At 41.3% G+C, this 22,544-nt stretch overlaps 1 pseudogene; it reads right to left on the minus strand.

The window, feature by feature from the left end:
* Window positions 1-1,569: 1,569 nt before the first annotated feature.
* Window positions 1,570-5,674, minus strand: LOC132342765 (60S ribosomal protein L7-like; annotated as a pseudogene).
* Between the last annotated feature and the right edge of the window lie 16,870 nt (window positions 5,675-22,544).

Raw genomic sequence — 22,544 nt, forward strand, 5'->3', positions numbered from 1 at the left:
TAAGATCTAAGGAACCACCTGGTTTTGAAGAATTGGGATGATATGTCAAGGTTCAATCAGAGACACAAACCATCTTGAGTGATTAGAACAAAGGATTTATTATAGGGTTTAGGCCTCACATAATTGTGGGAGCTGATAGATTGGACCTTGTAGGCTCTTACCTCAGCATCCAGTATTGGAATTGAAGTTGTCAGTCAGATCAGCAGTTGGGGAAAAAAGCTTGAAATAGACGAGAGAGACTGAACCAGAAACTCATGAGAATAGCTGAATACATGAGCAGAAACTGGTCAGATGTATATAGGGATTCCATTTCCAATCTCAGAGAGACTGGATGACTGGAAAGAGAAGATGGTGCCCGTCACCAAGGAACCATGCATGTACCTGGCCAAAGACTGAAAAGTTGAAGGAGCAGATCCAGCAGGAGCTGGAGAAACTGTGGGTCCAAGTGCTGCTGCACATCACCTGGGTGAGCCAGAGGATCCCTGATAGTGTATATAAGCTGTCATTGGGCCTGGACCCAGCCACATGCCCCAAACTTCAGAGCATAAAAAAAAAGGGCTGTACTTCACTTCTGCCTTCCAAATATTGCACAAAATGTCACTTGTGGGCAGTGCTAATTTGAAACTGTGCAGGCAAGGTATGCTGGAAAGCAATCATAGTTCTTTCTTAGCTAAGGTGACGCAGCACAGTCACTTGATGACATGACTCAAAAGAGATCATCTCTGAGCACTCAGATATGTAAATGGGAACTCACACTTTGGAGAAAGGCACCTTTCCAGGAGACTTGTTTCTTGGCAAATTGCCAGGTGTCACTGTTTAGTGACAGCACTTTGCAACTTTCTAAGTTGCATTTTTCTTTTGTTAGAAACTGTTGATACATTTAATTTACTGATCTTTGTAAGCCATGGTACTTTTACATGAAAAATTACTCTCTACAAATGCTAACGTATCTGATAATCTCATTTCAGCCAAAATATTTTCACAGGTATTATGGCTTTAATTCAGGCAAACTTTTTGTGATAAAAATTTTGTAAGGTTAAACTCATCAAATTATCTGTATCCTTGTAATTCTTTTAATGTTTTGCCAAATTAAGATGCCTCAAAATCATAGGTTTTCTCAATTTTATACCACTAAAATCATAACTTACATGATTTTTAAAGATCTCCATCAAAATTGTTTGAGATATTTTAAAGCATATTTTTAGAATCTCAAAGTTTAAAATCTTTCACATTATTTGTGCTCTCATCATTTAATATGTTTAAACTTCCTTCTTGCTTATTGGGGGGATAAATTTAATGTGTTCTTACATGTAAATTTTATTTCCAGTAATTGTAATTCACTGAATTCTTCATACTACAGTTGGTTTTTTTAAGTATTCATTTGTTCTCTACTTGATTAAAATTTTCTAAGTGATTTTGAACAAAATGTAATCAAAATCTAGAGAACTCATTTATTTACAAAATTAATACCATTGTAAAGCAAATAGGTTTTTTTTGTTTTTTTTTCAATTTGAAAGCAGTCACTGTTTATGAACTGACCAGGTTATAAAAATAATCATGGTAGATACTTCAGTTCTTCCTTCTAATAAGGCTGTTGATCTGATCTTCCCTGTTGCCAACATCTCCATCTTTTACAAAATGAGTGATCTTTCTCTTCACTCCACCTTGTGGAGAAGATAATGTGAAAAGCCACAGGAAGTTGTTTGCTTCTTTGAAACATTTTCCAGCAGTTTAGATCTCATGAATCTGATCCTCTGTGCAGAGGATGCCATATTTACTGAGATCAAACAGTCAACGTGTTATCTGTCAGGGCAGTTCACTTCTTGTTGATTTTGCCATAACCATGCTTGTAGACCAGTTCATTTACTGACTTCAGGTACAAGCTGGAATCAAGATTGCCGGGAGAAATATCAATAACCTCAGATATGCAGATAACACCACCCTTATGGCAGAAAGTGAAGAGGAACTCAAAAGCCTCTTGATGAAAGTGAAAGTGGAGAGTGAAAAAGTTGGCTTAAAACTCAACATTCAGAAAACGAAGATCATGGCATCCAGTCCCATCACTTCATGGGAAATAGATGGGGAAACTGTGGAAACAGTGTCAGACTTTATTTTTCTGGGCTCCAGAATCACTACAGATGGTGACTGCAGCCATGAAATTAAAAGACGCTTACTCCTTGGAAGGAAAGTTATGACCAACCTAGATAGCATATTCAAAAGCAGAGACATCCCTTTGCCAACAAAGGTCCGTCTAGTCAAGGCTATGGTTTTTCCTGTGATCATGTATGCATGTGAGAGTTGGACTGTGAAGAAGGCTGAGCACCGAAGAACTGATGCTTTTGAACTGTGGTGTTGGAGAAGACTCTTGAGAGTCCCTTGGACTGCAAGGAGATCCAACCAGTCCATTCTGAAGGAGATCAGCCCTGGGATTTCTTTGGAAGGAATGATGTTAAAGCTGAAACTCCAGTACTTTGGCCACCTCATGTTAAGAGTTGACTCATTGGAAAAGACTCTGATGCTGGGAGGGATTGGGGGCAGGAGGAGAAGGGGACGACAGAGGATGAGATGGCTGGATGGCATCACTGACCCAATAGACGTGAGTCTCAGTGAACTCCGGGAGTTGGTGATGGACAGGGAGGCCTCGCGTGCTGCGATTCATGGGGTCGCAAAGAGTTGGACATGACTGAGTGACTGATCTGAATCTGAATCTGAATGCAATGTGTAGCTCCACAGTTCTCAGCATGTTAATTGAAGCCTTATTGAACTTCAAAAAGGTGCCACTGAAAATCTGACAGAGGCAGAGAAGCCGCAACCTTTTCAGACCTTTGGGATCAGACCACTGATAGCTCTGATCCTGATGACAAATGCCAATTTGGGTTCTCCAGACACATAGAAGTTGCTGACTTTTCTTGCCATCCTGAATTCTCAGTTCTGTATATCTGCCTATATTCCTTGTGATAATGCTTAGCTTTTTCATGGATAAGCTTCCTCCTTGCCTTTTGAAGCATCTTTGGGGCAAACTTCTGCTCAGATGCTTGATCTCAGGTGCTCTGTGAAATCCTTCTGCTGTTTCTGGCACAGCAGACGCCTCTTTCTTCTCTTCTTCAGCCTGCATGGTTCCAGCCAGGAAAGAGGCCAAATAGGTTGATTTTTAAGGTAGTTCTTCAAAATTTCAAATCTAAAACCCAACTGACAATAATGATGAACAGCAAAGAAAGAAAAATCATAGTCATGGTAAAGTTTTTTTTTAAAGTTAATTTTGCATCAGTTTAGTCAAAAAGTCTTTGTACTTCAATTACTGTATTTTGAGTATATGAAATGTAAATTAACAACTATTTCAACTAAAATTTCATATGAGTGAAATTAAAAATGAGTCATTTGATATAAATGAAAAGCCATGGTTGATAGAGTGGTATGCAACTGCACTTTCTATAGCTTTACAGACTTTATCATCATTATTTGGAATAGTGTTCTTTGAATAACCCCTCATGTTGTAAGTAGAATAAAACTAATACAATATTGTAAAGTTTAAAAATAAAATAAAATTTAAAAAAAAAAAGAATACAGTACTTCATTAGCAGTTTTGTTTTTTGCTTTACTTGTGATCAGTGATACCACTATGATCCCTGCATGGTGGATGGTAAATGTTAACACATACATTGTGAAAGTTATAAGCTCTCATGAGCTTTTTTAAGAAGCAGAAATTCAAACTTTAGGTTGTCTTTAAATAAGTATCTTTTGTGGTTTTTAACTTACTGCTGGCTTAAGAGTTTATTGAAAAAGAGAAAAGTGAAAGTGAAGTCGCTCAGTCATGTCGGACTCTTTGCGACCCCATAGACTGTAGCCTACCAGGGTCTTCTGTCTATGGGATTTTCCAGGCAATAGTACTGGAGTGGATTGCCATTTCCTTCTCCAGAAGAATAGAAAAGTATTTTCAAATACTTAAACAAATAAATATGTAGTTATATGTTCTCACCATACACTGAAGGAGGAAACTCAATAGTCAAAGCACACAGGCTACTCTTATAGGATCCATAACAGGACTGCTATAATTTTCCAGTTTTCCTGCTGATTTCACTGCCTTTGTACATCTTACAGTCATGGACTATGGCATGTCAGAATCCAGCAAAGACAGTAGTGACAGATACTTCTCTCACCACCATAAATCAGAGGGGTTAGATCTTCCTAAGTGTTTATTTTATCAATGAGTACCCTGCAAGTTGTCCTTGAAAAAGAGAAATGAATTGCCCCTGGGAAGGGTCTGGGAGAGAGAGATGGACTAGGAGTGGTCATCTTTCAGATGTAGCCATGAGCTAGTGTGAGAATTCTATTATTGCACGTGCATTTCATCTGCAAGTTAAAAAAAAAAAATATGGCAGAAGTTGGAAGTACAAAGTACAGTTCTACTAGAACCACCTTGGATTTTTTTTTAATGCAGTTTTGACTAATGATACTTCATTAATAAGACAAAAATCTAAAACAAATTCTAAAACAAATGGGTAACAGCAGCAAACTGGGATTGTCCTGGGCAAATCAGAATATGTGGTCACCTAACCTGAAGGCAAAATTTGTTTGTCTATGTGCTTATTTTATTGCTAAGCTAGAGAACTTGATGTATTTGGTTGACCAAGAAGTTTGTTCTGGTTTTTCCATTACATTGTATGGAAAACTTGAATGAACAGTTTGGCCAACCCTATAGATGTTCTCAACTCGAATCTTCCTTGGTTGGTAAAGAGACTGTTCTAAGGAAAACTAGGTTGTAGTGAAACGATAAGTTAGTGTTGAAATTGTGTTAGTCTTCTTAGTCATCTTTAGGAGAGTGGAACCCATTTGGTTTGATACTATCAAACTTGAGATTATTCTGAATATTACTTAGTCTAGAAGGCTGCACACAGTGTTTTACCCTGACCTAATTGGTAGAGATGCTTATTATTAAATGGAAATATTTGTTCAGAGTTAGAATAATTTCTAAAATTATAGTTTCTGCAGGAAATAAAAAAAATATATCAAATCCTGAAAACTCCAGCTAGGGCTCACATTTTTAACAAATCAGCAGGCATTTGAAACAGAGAAATGGCTTTATTCTGCTAGCTTATTTTACTAGTTGTTATCCTCTCCTAACCCACTCCAATAGTCTTGCCTGAAAAATTCCACGGACAGACGAGCCTGTCGGGCTATAGTCCTTGGGGTCCCAAAGAGTCGGACACGACTGAACACACACGGACACAGGCATAACATAGTGCCGGCTCTGCCTAGCGCATCCGTCCAAAAGGGGTACCTTTAACCCTGGTAGGCCTCCTGTGAGGAACGGGTTTTCTCTTGCAACTTAAGCCTAAATGATTCCTGCTTACAAGAACAGGTTTCAGGTTAAAACAATCTTGCTTGGCTTTATTTTGAACATTTACATTTCCTTATTGTAGCCTGTCACTGGTTATTCAAAAACTTTCCTTGAGGAGTTTGGAGTAGCTTTTTTTCCACTCTTGAACATCATTGGTTTATGTGTATGAGCTGCTGTAAAGTGCAGTGATTGCTTAAAAACACTATAGTTACTTTAAAAAGATGACTTTGATTGTGTTTTTTGTTCCCATCACAATAACACTTTGCAGGTGATTATTAAATTAGAGATTTTCTTTGTTTTTCTAACAAAAAAAAAACCCTTTTTTATGTCAGCGCCAATTATGAGTGGTAATTTTTCACATTTTACAAAAGATTTTTCTGTCCTACCTCCACGCCCCTCCCCCAGATAAAGAAGGGCTTTGACATTCTATGACAGGGAGGGTTTTTTGCATACACAGTGCTTTTGACTTTTCTTTAAAAAAAATCTGTTGACTCTATTGAAATGTGACAGGACAATATTTAACCTGAATAGAGGCATGTTGACTCCTCTTATTAAAACTGACAGTTAAGGACGTTTCTCTCTTTATTCCTTCTGATACACGCAGACAAGTCTTCACTGCTAACTAGTATACAAAATCAAAAACAAAAAAATACAGAGCAAAGAGATGACTACCTTATAAACAATATATGAATGACAATTGCAAGTTTAATCTAGCAAAGAAACCTTTTTTTATCCTTTAAGAAAATTAAAGCCCTTTCAAATTAGCTTGATATATGAAGACAGACTGACATCATTAATTTTCAAGTATTCACTCTTCTTCCCTAGCTGCCTTTCTCTCAAAGATAGGCAACATTCCACTAAGCCCTGGACAGGGCCACAGCGACACCTATGGAGAGAGTCCAGGGCCTCCATTGAGCCTTGTGTAGACCTCACAGCCTTGTGTCATGTTTCTCAGAATTCCTTTGCTTATTCTGCTGTCATGAAATAAAAATGGTGGCCATGGAGATTTGTCCCTGAGCTCCCTACTACCTGATGGTTGCTTTCTCTGTTTCAAAAAAAAATATATGGCTGAAAATATTAAGATCAAGCTTTCAAGTTCTTTCTGTTTTGTTGAACCAATAAAGAGACTTATTAGCATGAATGAGGCTTTGTGCATGGAGTGGGCCTCTTGGGAAGAGTGCAGTTGGGAACCGGATGCCAGCTTTCAGAAAGAGGAGGAAACTGTATGGCATTTGGATGTCTTTGGGTACTTGCCCACTCTCCTTAACTTCCAGGTTCAAATTTCTTAAAAGGAACTGTTGTCTTTCTCCTGTGTCATACACTGGATATTTATGTGATGTAAATAAACTGTCCACCGAGACTCACACTTTTTGTTTGCGGGGGGGGTGGTGGTAAGAGCAGGATATTACACAATTAATAGTAGAGTCATTTTTGTTGTAATATAATTGGAGCTGTAGCAAAATCATGAATGGAACTATTTGTTACAGAGCCAGCAAAGGTACCTCTTATTCTCCTTTTCCTGCTGAACCTTCTTTTCTCTGCATTTATCACTGGAAGAGGGTCCTTTCAATGGTCATCAAGGCTTTCAACATTTTGTTGTGGAGAGTCAAAAAGATAGCAGTCTGTTCCATGGCAGACTTCTATGTCAAGCCTGCAGAAGAATTAGTCTTCTGTGTATTGATATTGATCTGTCCAGTTTAGTCTCTAGAGATCCCCTATTTCTATTTCTCTGGTTATCCTAATGAGGGCCAGGTGAGACCCTTGGTCAAAGCAGCCTGTAGATTGTATTATAGAAGCAAATCTAGATTTTTTTTTTCTTTCTTGAGTAGAAGGACCCAGTGGTGCCTGTGGTAACCAAGACTTCCTTTAGATCTTCAGGTCTAAAGCTGTCAAAAAACATTTAAAATATGTGTGTGAATTAACGTTCCTGTCCTTTGTGTTTGTCAAGATTGTGGGAAAGGCTGCCAAGTCTTTCCTGGTGTCTTAGTTGGGGTTATCCCCCAAGTAGACCTCAGGGCAAGGATTTAATGCAAGTAGTTCATCTGAAAAATGGTCTCGGCTGTGCTGGAGGGGACTGGAGGCAGGAAAGGCAGCCATTGAGGGATGTGGAAAAGTAGGTCAGTGCTGTGGGGAACTGGAGCTTTGTCCTGTCAGGGGTCATTAGAGGCTATGTAGACCATCCTTCATAAAGAGACATTTGAGGGACAAGAACATTCTTTATCCATAACTACTGTCTCTTGTTAGTTGAAGGTCACTCCTGAGCACCCGTTTCTTAGCACTTCAGGTCTCTTTTCTGTCCTGAACCCACCACCTTGGCTAGAGAGAGAGCAGGAAGATATGTGTATGAGAACTTTCTGCTGACCATCTCTGGGGTGGCCTGAGGGGTACAGGGAAGACACCAGGAGCTTCTGGTGCACATGCTTCCTGTGGTTTAGAGAAGTAAGTACAGTTACAACTGTGTGTGTGTGTGTATCTGTTGAGGGTGGGGATTATTAGTTCTTCTTAGACTTAAAGTATGTATATGTGTGTGATGCTGGATACTACCACTGTGACACTCAAGTAGAGATACAGGGCTCTTGTTACATATGGAGTGAACAATATATCTGTCAAGGGCAGGAGGAAGGAGCTACACATTCCCTGGTTCTCTGCTTGGTTATTTGAGCTCTAACTGAATGTGAGAAGCAAAAAGAAGAGACACCAAGACTGCTAATAAATCACAAGAGTTATCATGAATGAGATGGAGTGGTGGGCCATGAGAAGTTTTATTTTCGCTTGATTTTGGCGGCCATTAGCTCTAGAATGGTGCTATTGTAGAACTTCTTGCTAGTTTCATGTAGCTGTTGAGATATGGCTAGTGTGACTGTATTAGTTATCTAGGGCTTCCAAAGCAAAATACCAGAGACAGAGTGGTTTACACAACAGAAATTTATTTTCTCTCAGTTCTGAATGCTGTAAATCTGAGATCAACGTGTTGGTAGGGTTGATTTCATTCCAAGGCCTCGCTCACTGGCTTTCCAGCAGTTGCCCTTTTGCTCTGTGTCCTTATGGTCTTTGTGCACACGCATCCCTTGTATATCTCTGTGTATATTAATTTCCTCTTCTTATAAGGACACCAATTAGATTGAATTGAGACTCACCCTAATGCCTGCATTTTAACTTAGTTGCCTCTTTAAAGATCTCGTGTAGTTACATTCTCAGATTTTAAGGGTTAGGACTTAAATGTATGGATTTGGGGGAGGCGACAGAATTCTGTCCATAATAGTGACTGAAGAGCTGTAAATTCTAACTTTATCTAATTTTAATTAATTTAAATTTAAATTGCTACATGCCCCTGGTGGCTAATATCAGGCAGTGAAGATCTAGAAGATATATTAACTCTTCTACTTTGAATCCAGAAAGGTCTGGATGGGATTTTTTCCTTGACCATCAAGGGGATGGTACTAATATCCAATCTGTTACTGGCTTTCTCTTTATCATCTCCTACATTTACTCTCCTCTGTAGCTAATTGATTTGGGTGCCCCAAGCTTAGCTACATCAGGGGCCAGTGTCCACTGATGTAGACACTCTTACCTATCCACTCTTCCTTTGAAACAACGGAACACATTTATTTAATGGATGGTGAGAGAAACCCACTTAAGGGGCAAAACTAAATAGTTTAATATTTTCAAAATATTGTCTCCATTATGCTACAGCTAATAGGGCTACTAAAGAGTTAGATGAGTACATGGGGCAAGGGTGTGGCAGGGCCAGGGAGGGATGGTGTCTGAGTGGATGTCCTGTTCTGTAACCTGAATCACTCATGGTTTGAAGGGGTAGCTGGGTTTTATTCTTAGCACCACTGCCCATCCCTTCTTCTAAGTAGCTCAAATCATGTCCTGACCTGGTGTCTAAGGGCTGCCAGTTTGAGAGAATTACAAAAGAGAATAAAGGGAGGGGCTTGGGTAGCTCCTCCCTGCTTCTCCATTCCCTTCTCTTACTTCTGTGCTCCACCCAGTTCTTTGATCCCCCAACCTCAACATCTAGGCACAGACAAGAAAGTGGCAAAAATGAAAAATGGTGTCTGGCTTCCTTCAGTTCAGTTCAGTTCAGTTCATTTCAGTTGCTCAGTCGTGTCCGATTCTTTGCGGCCCCATGAATCACAGCACGCCAGGCCTCCCTGTCCATTACCAACTCCCGGAGTTCACTCAGACTCACGTCCATCAAGTCAGTGATGCCATCCAGCCATCTCATCCTCTGTCGTCCCCTTCTTCTCCTGCCCCCAATCCCTCCCAGCATCAGAGTCTTTTCCAATGAGTCAACTCTTCACATGAGGTGGCCAAAGTACTGGAGTTGCAGCTTTAGCATCATTCCCTCCAAAGAAATCCCAGGGCTGATCTCCTTTAGAATGGACTGGTTGGATCTCCTTGCCTCCCTATTGCAACCTTTGTCCCTGTCCCGCTGGGGACCACAGTCAGCTTCAAACTTAGCCCCTCCTGAGCTAGGTTGGGTGATGCAGGAGAGCTGTTGGCCTGCAAGCCTGAGCACATACGTCCTTTGCTGCTGCCTGGAGGAAACAACCCTAGTGGCGGGGGCTTGGCAAAGCACAGAGCGTTGGAAATCAGCCTGGGCCAAAAATGCAGGTCTAGTTTTCTTTTTATATATAAAAGCTTTAAAAAAAAATCTTTAAATTTGTTCTTCAAGAAGAAATAAACCTTTATTAGACCCTATGTATTGCTGTAAATTTGATTGACCAGATGTTTGTCAGATTTAATACAGGCTGTTTAAAAAGTTGCTTTCTACATCTTGACTGAGACCCTTTCTGGTGAGGAAGGAGCTGGTTTATAGGAAACAATGAAATCATTTTTTACACCTTACAGATGCTCTAATCCCATTACAGACTGAGGTGTTTAAAATTCTTGATGTTTTCTTGCTTTATTTTTATGGTATGAGTGATTCTGAAGGAGAAAGCCAAGGCAAGAAAATATTTAAATAAGGCATTGCCCCAAGGGATGGTGGGGGGGCAGAGGTGGAGGGAGGGCTACAAGGAAAGGCTGAAGGTTATTTTTTTGTATTTGATTTGCTTTCCAGCCATGGTTACTGGCTACAGCTGAAAGGCCACTGCTAGAACTCTGATCAGTGATGCCAAGCTTTTGGACCACAATCCAAGAAGTTGCTACCTGGAGGAACTGGGGCTAGTGTTTCTCCAATCCTACTGAACAGAATGTGGCTTCCATAATCCCCTAATGTTCTTTCCTGAAAACAGGCCATTAGTCTCTTTCCTAAAACAGTAGTAGATTGAAACGCCCTCAAGGACCAGGCAGTTGCCAGAAGTGACCAGAGTGAGCCAGACAGCTCTCTGTGGCACAGTGGAGTGGGACTCCAAGCCCACCCAAGAAACAGTCTTCAACTACAGCATCTTGGTGCCCTGTGGAAATGTGAGCCCAGTGAAGGGGTGTTTATGAAAAATTCCCAGTTTTAGGTAAACAAAATTCATCGACAGGACATACTCTGCCTGAGGACAATAGGTTTGCAAGCTTATTCTGATTAAAATGTGTATAAATAGAACTGCACGATTTAAGAGATAATTAGTCCCCACTTTTGAGTTGTTAGAACTAGTAAGAGTGTTCTTAAGCTTTGGAAGCTGACACAGATGTTGTCTGCCTTTAATTTTGCTGTGTAAGGGTATTAAGCAGACACAGTTATTATCACTATCACCAACAAGTTTCATAAAAGAAAGGATATTAATCCCCACTATGCACCACCCCCCCCAAAAAAAAAAGTAGGAAGGAAATCATCTAAAAGTTTAAAAATAGCCTTTCAGGTGAATACTTTTATTTTTATGAAAAAAAAAAAAACAACAATCAAATAACCCACTATTCTAATTTTCTTGTGAATGCTTCATCATAGACCAGTGGTGATTCACAGACCATTGCCAAAACTATCCTACCTGTTAATATTAATATAGATTGTTTTCTTCAACTACTTATACCACTAGGGTGCTATTGAGCTTTATTCAATGACAAATTAGGTCTATAATTATTTCAGTCACATAGAGGAGAACTATGTCATTTTTATTACAAAATAATACAAACAGAAGAAAATTACAATTGCCCCACTTCTACTTCTGTGAGATGACCAGTGTAAAATTTTTGATGTACCCCTTTCTCATATTTTTTTCTAATTATTTATTTGTTTGGAATCCTGCTATGTTGTGTCATAATCTGAGTTTTCACAACAGTAATATACTTTTCTTTACTCACTAATCAGTAACAGTGTGTTACTTATTAGGTTACTTATTATTAGTTGTATTATGTTTTGTGGTGCAATTAACATTGATCATTATATATTCATGTTAGTGCTCACTTTGAATTTTCCAAAGAGTACTCGGAATGAAGATCTTTGTCATATAGAACCTGCCTTCTGAACATCTTATTTTGCTTGTTTTTCCTTTTATACTCCCTGAATTTCTAGTAAACTCTTCACACATAAACGCAAGTTCATTTCATCTGTATTCCCAACCTAAATCATTCGTGAACTGTCCAGGGGATCAGCAGTGGAAGATGATTTTGGGGCCAGTTGGAGCTGAGCTCCCCATTGTCGTGTTGTTTAGTCACTGTAAACAACACTGTAAGCTATGTCTGACTCTTTGTGATCAAAGGACTGTAGCCCGCCAGCCCCCTCTGTCCATGGGATTTCCCAGGCAAGAATACTGGAGTGGGTTGACATTTCCTTCTCCAGGGGATCTTCCTGACCCAGGGATTGAACCTGCATCTCATTCTTTGACAGGCAGGTTCTGTACCACCGAGTCCCCATGGAAACATGTGTTCCTCATAGTAGGTGCTATTAGATAATCAGTGTGAAGCAACATTGAGCCACTTTGGTAAAACGAATGACAAGTACTGGTCTCATCGGTGGAAGGGAGAACAATTGAACCATGTTATCATTTAGCTTTACAACCACATAGATGTTAGGCAGCTATGTGAGTGTCCATGAGTTTGTTACTGAAACAGTTGGAAATTCAATAAGATTCAACTGTCCTGCTTAGAAAGAGGTGAGAAATGCCAAGCTCTCTTAATATCTGGTTGCAGATCTTCTCATATTACTTGAATAGATTCAAAACTGTTTTAAAATATACCCTTTCCAGAGAGATATAGAATCTCTTTGAGTTATTATAGATCCAGTTTGTAAAAAAATGTTGCAAATCTTCCTTGTGAGTCATTCTTATCCAGGTTATTGGAAGCAATTTCATTAAGTGTGTCATGGTTTATACCTTCATTTAGAATCTTCTCACCACATGACTCACCTTTACAATTTAGTTCCCTCTTAGAAAAAAAATATACTTTTCTGGAGATTTGGGCATATCCAATCTTCATACTATTGTATTTCATGGCATACTCTGTCTACTATACTTTGAAGTAACTTCTCTGAGTGGGAGATGAAAGAAAAGAACTCATGCATTTGAAAGACGTTTAATTTTGCTGCCTACAAATCAGAACCAAGTGTGAGAGAACTTCTTGATTCATAAAGTCAAGGTTAATTTTAGGAAAATGGTATTGGTGTCCCAGATAGCTTGAAACTGAATTCTGACAATTCAGGTCTGGAACTTATTTAGTTCACTGCATTTTTCATAACTCCAGTGAGCAATACTTCATGGCACTGTTAACCAAGTAAATATGACATCAGCATCCTTGGTTTCTTTGAGTCATTAGCTCTAAGCAGAATGTGAATACTACATGTTTATTGTCTGTTGTTAAATTAGCATGTAAGCTCCATGAGGGCAGAGATCTTGTTCATGTATTAACAGCTGTAGGTTCAATAGCTATCAAGCCCTAAGCATACGGGAAGTTCTTACTAGCTGGTGAATGCATGCATAAATGAATGAACCATCAAAATTGAGTAATTCACTAGTGTCTTACTCAAGGCCAGCTAATAGCAAATTCTCTTGGCTCATGCACATTTCCCAGAATCAAGATTTTGTTCTTTTACAGGCTAGGTCTGTGGCAGGAAAACCAAAGAGCATCTCCTTGCATCCATCCTCAGGACCACTGAAGAAATAAAGCCATACTGTTATACAGAGATAACCCCTCTTTATGTTATGTGTATAGTCACCTGAAGTTTTTTTCAGTGTATAGATACAGTGTTATAGACATCACAGAATCATACAGATGTAACTTGTGTATTTTCCTGTGTCATTAGATGGTACTTTAAAAGCATGATTTTAAACAGCTATATGACATTTTATCACATGAATGTACCAAATTTTGTGTTACCATTTAACATCTAACAACTGAAATGGACATTTAGATTATACCTTTTTCTCTTTTAAATAATGTTGTGATAAAAATCTTCAACTTCTATTCCTAATACTCTGATGTTTAGGATTAGTTCCCAAACACTGAAATTTGTAGTTAAACAGTATGAATATTTAAAAAACTATAATAAATATGGCCAAATTGTTACTCAGAGAGGCTGTACCAATTTATACCCGTGTAACCTATGTCTGCAATTGTTTTCCACACTGCTGCTGCTGCTGCTGCTGCTAAGTCGCTTCAGTGATATCTGACTCTGTGCGACCCCATAGATGGCAGCCCACCAGGCTCCCCCGGACTGGGGAGAAAACTATAGGTTGCCATTTAAAAAATGAAACCAACAAAACTTTGTCTATGTGTTAATAGAAAATATTATTTTACTTTCTACTTCATTGATTATTAGCATTTATTGGTCCTCTACATTTTTCCTTTGGGAATCTTAATGTTGGAATCTTTAATGTTCTTGCCCATTATTCTATGAGTTATGCTTCCTTTTCCTACATGTTTATTACCCAGCTACTACGTACCAGGCCCTGTTCTAGTCACTGGGGGAGCAGTGGTGAAAGAAACAGCAGATGTCTATTGTCATAAGAACTAAATGAAATCATGTCTGTAACACCCTTAATGAGTAGGTTCTGCCTCATGCAAGATCGTAGTAGGTTGTTATCCAGTCATTCTTGGTGTAGTTGTATGTCTCTCTGTGCCAGGAGCATTAGCTACTGTTTTGCAGACAGGATGTTTCTGGAATTTTTCTATATTGAATTGGCTAAGTGGCCCTAGTGGTAAAGCATTTGCCTGCCAACACAGGAGATGTAGGAGACACAGTTTTGATCCCTGGGTCAGGATGATCCCCTCGAGGAGGTCATAGCAACCCACTCCAGTATTTTTGCCTGGAGAATCCCATGGACAAAAGAGCCTGGCAAGCTACAGTCCAAAGTGTTGCAAGAGAGTCAGACATGACTACAGCGACTTAGCACATACCCAGCCCAACAATGACTTAGGGTGTTCATGGACATGACTGGTGCACCTCTAGTACATATGTTTCTCTAAAGCGAAACAATATAACCAGATTCACAAAATGCTAGTGGCCCCTTGAGTGCCACCTGATGAGAGAGGAAGTGGAAAAAAGTCAACGTGAAAAGAGACAGTAGCCTTAACTGACTGCCTCACATATCTTATATTTGCAAATTTTGCAGAACTGTACGAATCTTTGTCATGGTCCCTTCCAGTGCTTCACAGTTAATCTTCCTCTGGGGTAGGATAGTTACTGAGGGCTTGAATATCATCACTTAGACCCCATGTTCTGGTGGGATTCTCAAAATACAATTTAAAAGTGAAAGTTCCAAATCACCAAGATTTCTTGTTTCTCCTTCTTGCTACACAGAATTTTTTAATCCAGTGTGCACACTGCCATTTCACAGTTGAGTATATGGCATCAAGGGTGACAAATTAGGCAGCCGCAATCAGAATTACAGGTATCGTGGGACTAATTCCATTCCTTGCCCTGATTTCAATGTGTTTCCCATATGATATGACGGAAGAGGACTGCGTTTTGTTTTTTAAAATAATTCATAGTCCAGCCACAGAAGGCTAGTGTCCAAGTGGATCCCAGGTCTGCCTCTTTCAGCTAGACCTCAGTCCCTCTCAGCTTCTCTGTTTGCAAATGTTTCTGCCAAAGAGGAGCTGTGAGAAAGGAAAGGAGGAACTTGTGGGCTTTAAGGGTCTGTTCTTGTAGCTGGAGGGTACAGAGGTTGGGACTGCATGGAGTGGAGAAAGGATATCTGGTTAGGTGTTGAATTCATATCAGAATAAGTGTATCCTTTCAATAAAGTACCACTTGGAACAGAATGTTACCAAATCCTTGCCTTTTACCAAGAGCAAACTGGCCACTTGTTATTCTGCAGTTTGATGGCTGTTGAATTACTTAGGACTGAGCCAGAGGCTGGCGGGCTGTATGCAGAGTGCTGTGTAATTGTGTAGTTTTCTGTGGTCCATCTTTGGAACAAGATCTCATAAAAATCACTTTTCATGGCTAATGAACTGAGAATCTGGGAATGAGATCCAGAGCCAATTCTTGGGTTAAATCTTCTGAGCCTCAAACAAGTCTGCTTAGGAATTTGGGGGAGGGGAGAGCCCATGCCCTCTAATGAAGGAAGATAAGCTCTGACCTTCCTCACTGAGCCTGGAGACCTGCTTGAAGAGGGTACCAACGACCAGTCAAGGCGGATCATGAATATCAAAAGGCTTGTTTGAGCATCAGTAACACGTTGAGTGTGGCTTCCCCCTCTGTTTGTTTTCCATGCGATTTCTAAGAAGTGCTTTCTCATTTTAAAACATATTTCAAGTAAGAAGCACTTGCATTCACATGCTGATCAGTAACCGAATGGTGGAGGTCTCTAGTGAACAGCAACGGAGGGTGGGGAAGGTAGGGTGGGGTTGGGGGGATCAGGAAACCTCTGACACAAAGAAACAAAGTAAAGTGGGAACTGGTGGTCTCTGGTAAAGGTGGGTGGTCTATTGAGAAGGGCATTTCAAGGCGGATTCCATCCCATGATGCACACGAGTAGATAAATAAATATGTATCTGCTTTCCCTTTATTCCACACTAAAGATGATGACTGCAGGTGTTTTAGGCCCCCTGAGGAGGAAGACACAGAGCTTGAGCCCAGGTACAACTGCATTAAAAATATTTCCAATAGGTCCCAACTAGATCTCCTTGTCTTTCGTCTGGTTTTCTTTCTGGTATTGCAAATTTCCTTTCCCTCCTTTTATTTTTCTGCTGGCCTGTGGTGCTTGCACTCATTTCCAACGAAGGACATGAACATTCTTTCATATGGCAAGGTGAAAATAATTTTATTTTCATCACTTCCCTCACCTCCTCCCACCCCAAGCTTGTGATGGATTTACTTGAAAAAAAATAATGACGGGGCTTCACAAACTGGCCTGACAGTTGTGATGCGGAGAGCGAGCCGGCTGGGTAGGGACGGTGAGGCATCTCTGTACCTATTATGGCAAAAATCGATAATGCTTTCTGTAAATTGCTCCTCCCAAAGGAGCCGAACAAATGCAGGAGACAGGGGAAGCCATCATTCTGTGTGAAGGCTCCGCACACTTGGACCAGTGCAATTATGAGCAGGAAGACGGTTTGGTCTGTGTGTGTTCAGAGTAAGAATTCTGGGGGTGGGGGGAACTTATTCATCATAAAAATTTAATTGCTTCTTCTCTCAGAAAGGTGCATCCTTCTATCTGCCCTTTCAGTGTGGGAGAGACCAGAGTTACCCCTTTGGAAGTGGCAGTGGACGGGTTAAGAGAGTAGCCAGCCTATTTGATTGTTGATTTCCTGGCTGAGGACTTATTGTTCTGATGCTTTTCTGGAAACTCTCTTGTAAGGACTTTGGGAATTCCACACTGAATCTATGACAGTAAACTAGCTTGTATGTGTGGGCTGTTTTAAAATTTCCTTCACTTTACAAATCTCTATCTTAGTGATCTTTGAAAAGACAATATATTACAAGTTTCTATTTTTTCTGTAAGATTATGACTCCTGGTCTTTCTACCCCACCCTACTCCTGGATTGCAAAAGGCGATTGGAATCATTTCCATAATGATGGCTCTTGTGGGTCACTGCTATAATAACTTTATTTCCTGGCAGGGGGAACCTAAAAATTAATTAGACATGCCATGAGGCAGTGATATTAAAAGTAACAAAAGATGTCATAAAATAATTTTTCAACTGATGTGTTTGGCTTGGGGAAGTGGTGTACCTAGAATGCAAGGATTGTTGTTTAAATAACTCACATTGAGAGGAAACATGCTCTGTTGGAAAGACCACTAAATTCAGAGCCCAGAGGTCCTAGGTATAAAGAACAGCTATGCTACTTACTAATTTGACCCATAGCATTTCAGCCCTGGTGTCTTCAGCTGTAAAATGGGGACGGTGACACCTACTTATGCTCTGTCACACACTGTGAGAAAGTTGTGTGAAAATCCCTTGCTAACATGAAAGTCATGAGGATGTACATTATTATTAGCTTGAAGACGATAAGCAAGCTTAGGCCTGGGTGTACTTGAATGAAAAGGCCAAGCGGGTCTGTCCATGGTTATCCAGTGCCAGTGTACTTGATCTCATTTGGTTTTGGATCCTATTTGTTAAAGTCAGCTTTCTACAGAAGATGAGACGATAAGACACCTAGGTTTCAACCCCCGTTGGAACTGACAATGTACATGAGGGGAGAATAAAACTGTGGAGATTTGAGTCACTGGAATTTTATCTGACAAAAGATCTGATGAGACTTCATTTCCCATGGCATCCATTGTTTTTTTTATTTTTTTTTATTTTTTTATTTTTAAACTTTACAATATTGTATTAGTTTTGCCAAATATCGAAATGAATCCGCCACAGGTATACCCTCGTTCCCCATCCTGAACCCTCCTCCCTCCTCCCTCCCCCATGGCATCCATTTTAAGTGAAGCAGGTAAATTGGGGGTTGACACTCTATCCTTAAGTAAGAGGTAGCTGTAATTCTGGCAGGAAGAGAGACTGCAGAGAAACAAAAGGCAGGATTTGAAGGCAAAGAAAGATTCTGAAAAAGAGAGACTTGAATTTTATTTGAGGAGGTGAGACTGGCAGAGTTTTCTATGGTTTTATCAAATTGTTTTGTTTAAATTAGTGATAAGAGGACTAAGAAGCTGGTGTGTGAGAGGAGGCCGTGGACGTCCTCAAGTAAGACGGTAAGCAGGAAAGGGCAGGTGGTGAGACAAGGAGGGGAAAGGAAGCTATGCAGTCTAAAGTTTTAGAAATAAGGGAAGTAGACACATTGGAAACATCCAAAATAATCACTAGCATCATGAACCAAGGAAATAACCCAATAATGGCTGAAAACGTATTTCAGTTGATGAAGCAGTTGGGAATAGAAAGTCAGCACATGTGTTGAAATGAGTTAGGCAGACACCTTCATGCAATAAAGAGTTTGAATGCACAGGAAGAAGATGGGGTCATCTAGAGGGTACTTGAATGGATGGACACTTGGGGACATGATATGAGAAACAGAGTCACAAACACCCTGGGAAAAAGTGAAGCTTGTGAAATCTTCTCAGGTTGGTAGAACTCAAGATCTAGCCCAAAGCTAGGACATGAGCTGAGAGCTAGGCACCACCTAACCGATCACGGCATAGCCGTGAAGACATATCCTTTCAAAGGACACATTGTCTGATGTCTGCCCCCTGCTGGAAGCAGCTGCCTTGACTCTCAAAGGTAAGGGAGAGAGAGAAAAAAAATTTTTTTTGACCTATTAAAGTCAATAATGCCAGGATCCTAATGGATCCAAGTGCATCTGAATAGCATATTAAAATGACCAAAATTGTCTTTTAAAACCTACTGATGTGGGTCATCCAAGCAGCATGCTCCCAGCTGTTAATAATTAATACTGGGCATCCTGGGGGGGAATCACTGTGATAATTGTAGCCGACGAGCACGAGTCTGGCAGCCCAGTGTGCTGAGGGTCGGAAAAGGGCAGCGGGGGAAGGAATCATACATCAAGGGGTGCCAGCGGCCAAGTATCAGTGGTCTGCTTCCTTTGGCTGTACTTATTCTTCTGATGGGAAAGCCTTCTAAACAAGGTTGTGAATTGGTTTTCATGCTCGCATTGACAGATTGGGAAAGCAGTTTGTTCTACCAAATTTAACAATGATATATCATTATCACAACTTTGGGGGAAATCTATAAAATCAATAAGTTTGTAGCCTGAACAGGATTTGTATCGCTTGCTTGCTGTGCTGGTGTCAAAGCGTGAGCATATGGATTGAGTCACAGCCTGAGATCAATGGAATTTGTGGACAGTGAGCTCAATAACAAGCCCTTCTGAAAAGAAATAGATGTAAAAAGCAAATTTACTAGAGTATAAAAAAAAAAAAAACTAATATCTTTTCCGCGCCTGGCTGTAAAGTGCTGTTTGGCTGCCTTTGGCTGTGGGTACTTTGAAAGCTGTCTAGGGTATGTGCTTGCAATGCTGAATGCTCCTGCGCTAGCCTCATGCATTGCATGTACAGTTGGGTGCTTCTGTTTGCAGGGTTTGTACTAGGAAACTCGCCAAGAATAGGAGGAGGGGGAAAAATAGCCCTTTATATTGTAAACTGAATAAAGAATAAAAACAGTCAGTGTGTCTGCTGGGGAAAGACCACGGTGGCTTTATTTACTTTGTGCTGGTAGGACTTGCTAATGGAGAAAAATAAAAAGGCATAATTAAATAGTTTAATGAATTCGCAGCTCTTTTGTTTGAGTGGGACGGGAATGCATGTTCCAGAGAGGCCTCACAAAGAGCTTGGCTGGCAGTGAGTTAAAAGTAGGAAATCAGTTCTTTGAAGGCATTTTTATACTTCATTATCCCAGCATGTAAAATGACTTGCACTAAACGATTGAGGATTTTATTTTTCACTCTCTCTCTTTCTCTCTTTTTCCTAAACAAAAGAGAGCATGGGGTGGCTGGTGTCTAATTCCCCTCTGGGTCCTGGAGCTAGGAGATCAGCCAGGCTGATCACCAGGTTGGTGGGCAAGTCCCTGCCCAGGAGCGTAGTCGAGGGCTCTGAACCACCATGGAGCCCAGGGAGCCTGTGCAGGCGCCCTGCGAGTGGGCATCAGTGGCCCCTACTCTCCCCCTCATGGGGGAAAGCTCCTGCCTATTGCCCGGCTGTGACTGGGGGCGGTCCTTTATGTTGTGTTTTTTTTCTTAGGAGCCAGGATCACTTCTTCTTCCCTCTTAGGGTGAAAACAAAGGGAAAGAACTCCTGGGGAAATTAAGTGAAGTTGGAGGAATGCTGTTTCTGATTCTCAGTCCTGACCTGGTTTCCTTCTCTTCCACCAGAAGGATGTGCTCAGGAGGCCAGGGCCTTCGGGGAAGCCAGCTGGCCACCAGCACCCAGCTGTTCCCCATTGGCCATAGGGTTCTCACGCTCAAATTGGGCAGCTGGGCACTGAGAGGCTGGTGAGAAGTAGGCATGTTTCCAACCCTCAAGAGGCAAACAGGGCTTGTGCTACCTACCCAAGCAGGTCGAAGACACTGCCCAAGAAAGTTCATTTCATACTGCAAATTGCACAGGGGGTGGCAGAGCACAGGAGCTTTCAGGGGTCTGGGTTTGAGGTTGTGAGACATCTTGATGACCCACTGAAGAGATGGCCCAAAGGAGGGCCGCCTCCGACCCTTGAGGGAGTGGGGCAGCCCGGACTTTCTACCACGAGGCATGGTGTGGTGGCTGAGGAGCCACCATGAGTCGTCTTTCACAGGGTGAGCTGTGGGTTTTCTAGAACCAACACCGACTGCTCTTCATCCCGCCCATGAGGCTTGTGTATATAGAGAGTAAGCAGGATGACTGTTTTTTCAATAAGTCTTGTATTGTAAGTGCTCAGCAGGTTCCTGCCGTCTCTCAGCTCCCCACCTCTCCTTTTCTGACTGTTTGAGCGCAGAGTTTCCCAGAGGGTGTGGCCAAGGCTGGTCCACAAGGGATGTCCCTGCCACGTGGCAGCTGCCCGAGCACCCCTCTATAGATTTGTTGTTATTTCTTCCTTCCAGCCAGACTGAGGGCTCTCTGCCGAGCCTCCTGTGGCAGCGCTGTGAAGGCGGTGGAAAAACAGCCCAGCTGAGGTGGTTCTAGGTGACAAGCCTAATCCATCTTTGGAGGAGAAAGGCCCTCTTGGGTCTGAAAATAATCACTGCTTCTTTCTGTCAGCCTTTTATTTTCTCCCTCTCCTCTCTCTCTCTCTTTCTGCTGTACTCATATGTTAGCCTTGCTTCCAGATTCAGGACCCAGTCTTTTCCCAGCCCAGCGGGATGCCCCAGAAACCCCTCAGCAACATGACTCTGCACCCTCTACGTCAGAAGGCTGGTTCCTGGTGGCCTTTTTGCTCTGTCACCTTGCACACGTGAGTCAGCTGAATTTCCATTCCATCCTCTGCCAGGTTTGGAGATTTGTGCTTACAAAGCCTCTCTATGCCTTTAAAGGACTCACATTTGATTATAAACAACACTTGCTGTTTGTTTCCTGTTAAATTTTACCTCATAAACAAATATTACTATGTGAACCTCAGCCAGTAATTGTTAAATCCCGACTTTTTTTTTTCCCCCTCATACCTATAATGCATCGACTGTAAACCTAAGATTTAAACTTTAAAGGATGGTTTTCCTTCCTCCATCTCTCTGGTGAGCTGAAGGTGGGGGTGTTTGAAGTAGTTGGCCCCATCTACATTAAAAAACACCATTTGGAGGGTGGATCTCCCAGGATTGAATATAGTTAAACACTCTGGTTAAACAAACAAACCCAAAAGGGCCAAGCTCTGAGTTCTCTTGCCCTTTTTGAATCAGGTACTGAGAAACGTGACAGAAATTATTTTCACAATTAGCCTTAACTTTTGAATTACAGCATTTCTTTCGGTATAATGACCAGGCTGTGTGGTAATTTACAGCCAGTCCCCGGCCTTGCTGAGTAGCAGGGAAATGCTGTGAAAGTGACTGTTAATATTGATCAATGAGGGCTAGAGAGAGCTGCAGACCCTCAGCACTGCCACTTAAAGTGGGCAGGAAACCCAAATTGACCAGTAATAAAGTGTTTGAGGTTGTACGAGGCGGCTCCTGGGGAAACTGCTGCTCCGAGAGGAGGCTGGAGGAGAGAAGCTGTCAATTACTCTTGTTTGATGCCCAGTTACTGAGCAGGACGGAGCAGGCTGGGGCCTGTGACTGCCAGAGGATGGGAGGCAGACCCGGCCTGAATCTCTCTGGAAAACCATCTTTGTCTGGGTAGGAAGGGAGACACAGGGGCTCTCTTTACATTCCTTATGGGTCCTGAGGCCTGGAACTCACTGCCGTCTTCACCCACTTCACTGCCGTTCTTTTAATTTTAGGGCAGGAAGTAAAGTGTGAGCTGATGGC

The sequence above is a fragment of the Bos taurus genome, chromosome 18, assembly GCF_002263795.3.
Source record: "Bos taurus isolate L1 Dominette 01449 registration number 42190680 breed Hereford chromosome 18, ARS-UCD2.0, whole genome shotgun sequence".
NCBI classification, from domain to species: domain Eukaryota; kingdom Metazoa; phylum Chordata; class Mammalia; order Artiodactyla; family Bovidae; genus Bos; species Bos taurus.